This window comes from Chinchilla lanigera, unplaced genomic scaffold, assembly GCF_000276665.1.
Source record: "Chinchilla lanigera isolate Chin_1 unplaced genomic scaffold, ChiLan1.0 scaffold00034, whole genome shotgun sequence".
Classification (NCBI taxonomy): Eukaryota; Metazoa; Chordata; class Mammalia; order Rodentia; family Chinchillidae; genus Chinchilla; species Chinchilla lanigera.
Window position 1 is genome coordinate 12852565 of NW_004955435.1, and position 8737 is coordinate 12861301.

The 8737-nt window shown below is 39.4% G+C and overlaps 1 long non-coding RNA gene across 1 annotated transcript in view; it reads left to right on the top strand.

The window, feature by feature from the left end:
• The window catches only part of LOC102029002, a 13196-nt gene extending 5942 nt beyond the window's left edge, over window positions 1-7254 (top strand). Inside the window, exons 2-3 of the long non-coding RNA XR_261683.2 lie at window positions 1390-1482; window positions 6546-7254. This is a non-coding gene — a long non-coding RNA (uncharacterized LOC102029002). The remainder of the gene's footprint in view (window positions 1-1389; window positions 1483-6545) is intronic.
• The last annotated feature ends 1483 nt before the right edge of the window (window positions 7255-8737 follow it).

Here is an 8737-nt window from a genome sequence, read left to right on the forward strand (position 1 = left end):
CAAAATTTTGCCAAACACTTCTGCTTGTCAACCAAATTGTTTGCAAATAAAAAATATTCGTGAACTGAGGTACCACCGTGAAAATAAATATATCTGTAGGAGTTTGGAGCTCTTGTAACAAATACTAAAAATGTGGAAGCAGTAATGGAATTTGAACTAGGTAATGGTAGAGAGAGTGAAAGTTTTGATGTACATGCTAAAAATAAGGACATTAACAGAAATTCTGACGAGGTTTCAGGTGGAAATGAAAACGTTACTGGAAATTAGGAGAAATGTTATTGGAAATAAAAATTCTTATAAAATAGCAAAGAGCATGGTTGAACTGTGTTCTAATGTTTTGTACAAAGTGTCAGATGAATTGAATTTTGTGCAAAGAGTTAGATGAATTAAAATCATTGTTAGGAGAGAGATGAAGGAATCTAAACTTGAGGATTTAGAAAACCCTCAGTGTCATCAACTTTCCATTACTATAGCAAATGCCTGATATAAGAAAGAGAAAAGGTTTATTTTGGATTACAGTTTTAGAGGTTTCTATTATCATTTGGCCCTATTGCTTTTGGGATTGTGCTGAGGAAACACATAATGACAGAGAGTGCATGGCATAGCAAAGCCATGCACTTTGTGGCCAGAAATGAAATAAAGAAAAAGAGAATTGGGTTTTCATTATATTTTCCAAGGGCATACCCTTTGTGACCCAAGGTATCCCACTAGACCCTACCCCTTAAAGGTTGCACCATGGGCTGGGAACTAAGCCTTTAACATGTGGACCTTTGGGGAACTTTAAAGATCCAAACTATAGCACTTCAGCCTATTATTGAAAATAAAACCCAAAAAACAAAAAGAGCAAGTTGTAAAGAAAACACCGAGATTGTGTTTGACTCTCGCTCAAAGAAGAGTTTATGGGATTATATGTGTTGAAACATTGTCAGTTTGAGCTGAAGGTGTTGGAGATTGAATGAAATAAATGAAAGTGGTTGAATTTCTTGGATTCGACAGACACTAAAACTTTTTGCTTTTGAGGAAGAGGGGAAATGACCCTTAAGGAAATATAGAAATCTTCAGTCTCTGCCCTCCTTTCAATAGGCCAGATGGCCTCCACCTGAAGCCTAAGAGGCACAGCTACCCTGAAGAGGTTGAAAACGATACTGGCTAAACAGAATCTTAGAGATGACACCAGTACCTCAGTTGGCCTGGAGGACAGAGCATGGAACCTAAGAGTGTCATTCTTAGGCTTTAGGAGCCAGTGGAACTTGCCAGGTTTGGGATTTGACCTGTCCTTTTCCCCTATTTCTGTCCCTTTTGGAATGGAAATGTCTCTCCTACGCCTTTCTCACTGTTGTATTTTGGAAGCATATAACTTACCTGATTTCACAGATTCTTTGCCTACAGGTGAATCCTACATGAAGTGTCACACATATCTAATTTAGATGACGTTTAGAGAAGAGTTTTGACTTCAGACTTTGGAGATAATGCTGGAATAAGGTAAGATTCCTGGGGGCTGTTAGAATGAGTTGAATGTACTTTGAGAAGGAGAAAGAGACAGAATTTGTGGCTTGAAGATTTGTGCCCTTCCCCATACATACATTAAAGCACTAAGAGTTAGTGTGATGTTATTTGGAGATAAGGACTTCTACAAGATAGGGTTAGGTGAGTCCTTGCCAGTATGGCTCTCATGATAGAATTAATTCCCTCATCATAAGAGACATCAGAGAGCTTCCCCTACCATGGAGGATACAGCAAGAATGCAGCTGTCTGTAGTACAATAGAGCCTTCACCAGAATTCACTCATGCTGACACCATGATCTTGGACTTCCAGCCTCCATAACAACAAGAAAATTAATTTCTGCTGTATAAGCTACTCCTCTGTGGTATTTTGTATGGCAGGCAGAGCTGACTAGCTAAGACACAGCTTATGGCAAGCCCCAGTGGGAAAATCACAGTGCAGTTCCTGGGATTCTGAAGCAAGGCGATAGCATCTGCAGCAAAAGAATTATGCACTTATAAGAACCCACTGTGACACTGGACATTGGTAGCAACAAAACACTTAACCATATGGCACTGAGGACCCACAAATCCAGCGGTGCCTGTTACTATGATTATGAGATTGGTGTGCTTCCTGCTGCACTAAGGAGGTGGTAGCTGTTATTATGGACTTGGTCTATTGGTTCATGTGTTATAAGATGGAAATGGAACATCTGGGATCAGTCCCAAGCAAATCAGAGGGCTGCATAACTAGATACCCCAGACCATCATGTCACCCACCACAGTAACCACCAATACCATGACTAATTGAAGGAGGAGGGAAGTTGGATTCATGGAAGGGTCAGCTTAGTGCAGATGGGTGCAGATCAAAATTAGATGGTGCCTGCTTTATAATATTTTATTAGTTTTCTATTTATCTAAAGAAATGTACTCACATCCCTAGACTGATTTCTAACTCCTGCGCTTATATAGTTCTCCTTCAGCCTCCTGAGTGCCTGCCAAGTAGCTAGCCTCAGGCCCCTAAGTAGCTGGGACTACAGGTACATGTTACCATAGTGTGACTATAATAACCATCTTCAATTACTTTGAAAAACAGTAAAAAAGGAAAATCTTCCCAGTGGGTGGAGCTACCAGCACTGACTCAGATCATCTACGGTATATATATGGAAAAGCAAACAAAGTAGGATATGTGCAGATTCTGTGTGTGTGTGTGTGTGTGTGTGTGTGTGTGTGTGTGTGTTTATGTGTTTGAGACAGTCTTACTATGTAGTTCAGGCTGACCTTCAGCTCAGTCTGGCACCAAACTCCTAAAGGTCCTCCTGCCTCATCCTCCCACCCTCCCACACCCAGCTAGAATATGTACATATTCTTGGGTAAGAGTCAGTGGGTTTGCCTTCTGGAAGGAGCCCTGGTGACGAATGATGAGGGCTGAGGTAGGGTATGTGAATGAATATACACAAGTGGACGTGAAGTGTGTATGTTTTTGTATCATAACATGTATCCAGGAGGGAGGGACCCTACAATAAAATAAGCAAAATGGGTTGGCTAGTTGATATTCCAGGCATTCCAGGCATTCACTGGCCACTTTGGAACAAGTATGATGTGCATGTCATAGTTTGAATAGGTCCTTCTCTTTCCAAGCTCCTACTCTAAAATCCTAATCCCCTATCCTGTGCATATCATCAGGTCATAGTGCAATAAACATAGAAATCAATGGCAAAAGACACCACAGAAACTATGCAAACACATGGAAACTAATACTGCCCTGGATAATCAATGGGTCACAGATGAAAATTAATTCTTACAATCAAACAGTAATGCTAGTACAACATACCAGAACCTATGGGACACAATGAAAGTAGTCCTAAGAGGGAAGCTTCTAGTGGCAAAGTCCAACATCAGAAAAAAGGGCAAGTTCAAATAAATAATCTAATGATGCACCTCAAGGCCCTAGAAAAACAAGAACAACCCAAATCCAAGGCTAGTATGAGGAAAAAATTACAAAGCTCAGATCAGAAGTTAATACAATAGGGACCAAAAAATGCAAAGAATCAATGAGTTGAAGAGTTGGTTCTTTGAAAGATTAAACAAAATAGACAAGCCCTTATCTAATCTTACCAAATCAAGAAAATAGACCCAAATCCATGCAATTAGAAATAAAAAAGGTGAAATGAACAAATTCTGCCAAAATCCAGAAGATCATTGGTAACTACTTTGAGAAGCTGTACTCTAGTAAAGTGGAAAATTAAGAAGAAATGGATAAATTCCTAGATACCTATGAACTGTCAAAGCTAAACCAAGGACATAAAAATCATTAATCCAATATGTCAATTAAATTTAAGAAATAATTTTAAGAACTACCAACTAAGAAAAGCCTAGCTTTCAATGGATTTACTGCTGAATTCTACAAGAACTTTAGAGAAGATCTAACACCAATACTCCTCAAACTCTTTAATGAAACCAAAAGGGAAGCAGACCTTCCAAAGACATTTCTGGAAGCAAGTATTACCCTTATTCCAAAACCAGAACTCCCCCGAAAGAACTACAGGTCTATCTCTTTAATGAACATAGATGCAAAAATCTTCAATTGGATACTGGCAAACAGAATGAGAACCATCAAAAAGATCATACCCCATGATCAAGTGGGATTGATTCCAGGGATGCAGGGATGGTTCAACATACACAAATCAGTAAGTGTACTACACCACATAAACAGAAGCAAGGACAAAAAAGATCATCTCAGTAGACACACAAAAGGCATTTAACAAAATCCAACATCCATTCATGATACAAACTTGAAAGTAAATAGGAATAGAAGGTCTTTATCCCAATCTGACAAAAGCCTTCTATGGCAAGCCAATAGCAACATCATACTAAATGGAGAGAAGTTGAAAGCTCTCCCTCTAAAATCAGGAATAAGACAAAAATATCCACTATCACCACTCTTGTGCAATACAGTGCTGAAAACACTAGCCAGAGCAATCAGACAAGAGAAAGAATAGGAACATGTATAGGAAAGAAGGAGTTAAATTATCATTATTTGCAGATGACATGATCATCTACATGGAAGACCCCAAAAACTCCACCAAAAGACCCCTAGAATTAGTAACCAAATTCATCTAGCATAGCAGTATACAAAGTCAACACTCAAAAATCAATAATATTCCTCTACACCAATAACAGAGAAATTAGGGAAACAATACTTTTCACAAAAGCATCAAGAAAAATGAAATACTGTAGTTAGGAATTAACCTAACCAAGGAAGTGGAAGATATTTACAGTGAAAACTATAGTGCCCTGAAAAAGATTGACAAGGATATCAGGACATGCAAAGAATCACCATTCCTAGATAGCTAGAACCAATTTAGTGAAAATGGCTATACTGTCAGAACTGTTATACAGATTTAATACAATCTCAATCAAAGTACCAATAGCATTCTTCACAGAACTAGATAAAACAATTCTAAAATTCATATGGAACCAGAAAAGACTTAGAATAGCTAAAGCAATTCTGGACAAGATCTTGAAGGGCAGGAGCATCACAATCCTGGACTTCAAGTTACTACTACAACAAAGCAAAAGCATGGTACTGGCAGAAAAACAGATCTGTGGATCAGTGGAGCAGAACATAATGAAGAGACAATTCCAGGCACACTCAACTACAGTGCCTTATCTTTAACAAAGGGACCAAATACTTTTCCTGGAGGAAAGACAGCCTCCTTAACAAATGGTGCTGGGAAAACTGGCTATCCATATACAGAAAATTGAATCTAGACCCATATCTCTTACCATGCACTAAACTAAAATCAAAATGTATAAAAGATCTAAATACTGAAACAGAAACATCTGCTGGAAGACAAAATACGCAAAACTCGAATATATAGGTGTAGGCAAAACTTTCTGAGCAGAACCCTGGTCCCACAAGAAACAATACCAAGAATAGATCACATCAAATTAAAAACTTCTGCACAACAAAGGAAACCAACAGAGTGAAGAGACAACGTATAGAATAGGAAAACAATTTTGCTAGCTACTCCTCAGATAGAAAACTAATATCTAGAATATATAAAGAACTAAAAAAATTAGGTGCCCCCCAATTTAAAGACCCAATCAAAAAATGGGCAGCTGAAATGAATAGACACTTGTCAGATGAAGAAGCACAAACCAGCCAACAAATAACATGAGAAAATGTTCAACACAAAAAAATGTTCAATATTTGCTAAGAAGTGCAAATTAAAACAATGCAGATTTATCTCACTTCAGAAAGAATGGGTACCATCCCAAAAGAGAGTCATCATGTTGTAGTGAGATGTGCATACCCATGTTTATAACAGCACAGTTTATTATAGCTAAATCTTGGGAGCAGCCCATATGCCCATCAACAGATGAATGGATAAGAAAACTATGGTATTTATATACATGGTGTACTACTTGGTGTACTACTCTGCCATTAAGAAGGATAAACTTGAGCCATTTGAAGGTAAATATATGCACCTTGAGACATAAGACAGACACACAAGTTTAAATATTGCATAGTTTCTCTTATATGAGAAACCCAAAGAGCAAAGTAAAAGGTAGATAATAGGAAGTAAGGAGATCTTTTTCAAATGGGAAGGGGAACAAGAGATGCAGGGAGGGGGAAGGAAGGAATGGGAAAGGGGATTTTAAAAAGAGTTGAAGAGAAAATGGAAATAAAACTTTTGCAAATGGGAAAGGGAAGAAAAGTTGCAGGGAGGGAAGGGAAAGGAAAGGGACCAAAAAAAAAAAAAAAAGAATTAAGATGTGTTATGTAAAAACTCCCCACCCTAGGTGTAATAATTATGTATTACAAAAAAAAAAAAAAAAAAAAAGAATTAAGATGTGTTATGTAAAAACTCCCCACCCTAGGTGTAATAATTATGTATTACAAACATGTCCTAATAAATTTTTTTAAAAATCCTAACACCCAATGGCTCAGAATAACCTTCTTTGGAAAGAGGGTTTTTGCAGATGTAATCAGTTGAGATCATTACTGGAGGAGGTTCGACCCTTAATTCAATATAACTGGTGTCCTTTATAAGCAGCTACTCCTGTGAGACAGAGACGCATGCAGTGATCATCATCTGAAGGTAAAGGATGAGACTGGAGTGATGCAACTTCTTTATATTAAAGATTGGCAGCAAACGGTCAGAAAATAGGAGAGAGGCATGGGACAGATTCTCCTTTAGAGCCTTCAGAAGGAACCAACCTTGCTGATGCTTTAATCTCCAACTTCGGGCCTCCAGATCTATGAGACAATAAATCCTGTGACTTACAGCGCCAAGTGTGTGGTACTGTCCTATGGCAGCTCTAGGAAATTTATACCAGTGCATAAATGGAGTGGCAACAAAGGCAAAGGTAGACTTTGTATGAGCTGACAAAGCACAGACTCCAACTTTCCAAGGCTGATCAAGCTACTGATGATCTTAATTACTGCTAATAGTTCGGATCTGCAACGTCCCCCAAAGGCCTGTGTGTTAATGGCTTCCTTGATCCTTTGCTTGGTGCTGTGAGAAAGTGATGGAGACCTTCAAGAGATAGTGCTTTGGGAAGATTGTAGATCACTGTGGCTGTGCCCCCGAAGTGGAATATGGGACAGGGACTTCTTCCTTTCTCCTTTTCACTTCTCTACCACAGGGTGAATTACTTTTTCCTCCGCCATGCTCTCCCTATCACCATGAGGTGCTGCCTTACAGTGGTCCCAGAGACAATGGGGCCAACTAACCACGGATTAAAACTTCCAAAATTGTGAAACAGTGTATGCATTTTTGCTTTCTAAGTTTATCTCAGGTATTTTTTACAGGAACAGAAAGTTAACACAGAGACCGATTCTGAGTTGCAAATATGCCATTGTTAGTCAAGGAGACCACTGGGCCACTTGGTGACAGGTTGACTATGTTGGGTCTCTTCCATTTTAGAGAGACTGTTTTCACAGTAACAGATATATATTTATTCTAGGTATGGGTTTTATTTTCTTGGCCACAGATCCTCAGCTAGTGCCACTACATGAGACTTTATAGAATGCATAGTGCAGAAACATAGAATCTTGTTTAACATAGCATCTGCCCAGGGTATTTGCTTTATAATAAGAGAAATATGAGATGCAAGAGTAGGTCCATAGCCATGGGATTTACTGGACATTCAACCCCATCCAGAAAAATCTGGCCTTGTAGAGAGCTAGGAAGACTTTGTAGAGGTGCAAGTGGCACTCAGCAGCAACATTCTGAAAGAATTCAACGTGTTGTACACAATCAGAGGCATCTGTGATTCCAATTAAAAAAATAGGACTACTAACCCAGGAGGGGAAGTAGGAATAGCTCCACTTACCTTCCTTACCAATGACCCATTAGAAAGTTTTGAAATTTCTATGCCCATAAATCTGGAATCTGTAAGTTTAGGAGTCCTATGGGGTTGTAGTCCTGTTAGGAAACACAGCAAGGGTACCATTAAGTTACCAGAAATGGATGCTGCTGAAGCACTTTGGACTCCTTGTGCTTAGCAACCTGACACAGAGAGAATCTACTATCATGACAGAAGGTAACAGATCCTGATCAGTAGTGGGAGGAAGTAATGCTACTTTTGAAAGAGCCCATTATGATCCATGTGGGTATCTTCTGATATTCCTACACCCCATCATAACTGGCCTGAAGCAAATCTGGACATTCAACCCCATCCAGAAAAATCTGGCCTCGTAGAGAGCTAGGAAGACTTTGTAGAGGTGCAAGTGGCACTCAGCAGCAACATTCTGGCCTTGAAAGGGGTATGATTGAAAGCAAATCTGGCCTGAAAAGGGTATGATTACCTGCAGCTCAAGATACTAGGGAATAAGGGTTTGGATCAGACCATCATGTAAGTCACTGAGACCTGCTAAAGTGATAACTGAGGGTGAGGGGAATTTAGAGTGGACATCGGGAGAGAAACGATCAGTATCAGTTGTGGCCTCCATATCAGTTGCTGTATTTAGTGCCACTAGCCTTCCTCTCCAAGTTTCCCTTCAGGAAGAGAGGGAGCACCACGGAAGAGGTTCTCTCCAGCTCAGATCTGTGAAGCACAAGGAATGGATTGACAATGAACCTTTCAGATATCCTGCTGTCCTAACTACTCACCTTCTGGATCCAGCAAGGTGTGTGCTGCTGAAGCCATGCTTCCCAAGAGCTATACTTCAACAATGACTGAGCATGGTGAAATACTAATGCAGGTTCATTCCTGTAAGACTCAGGTTTGAAATAACAGCCCA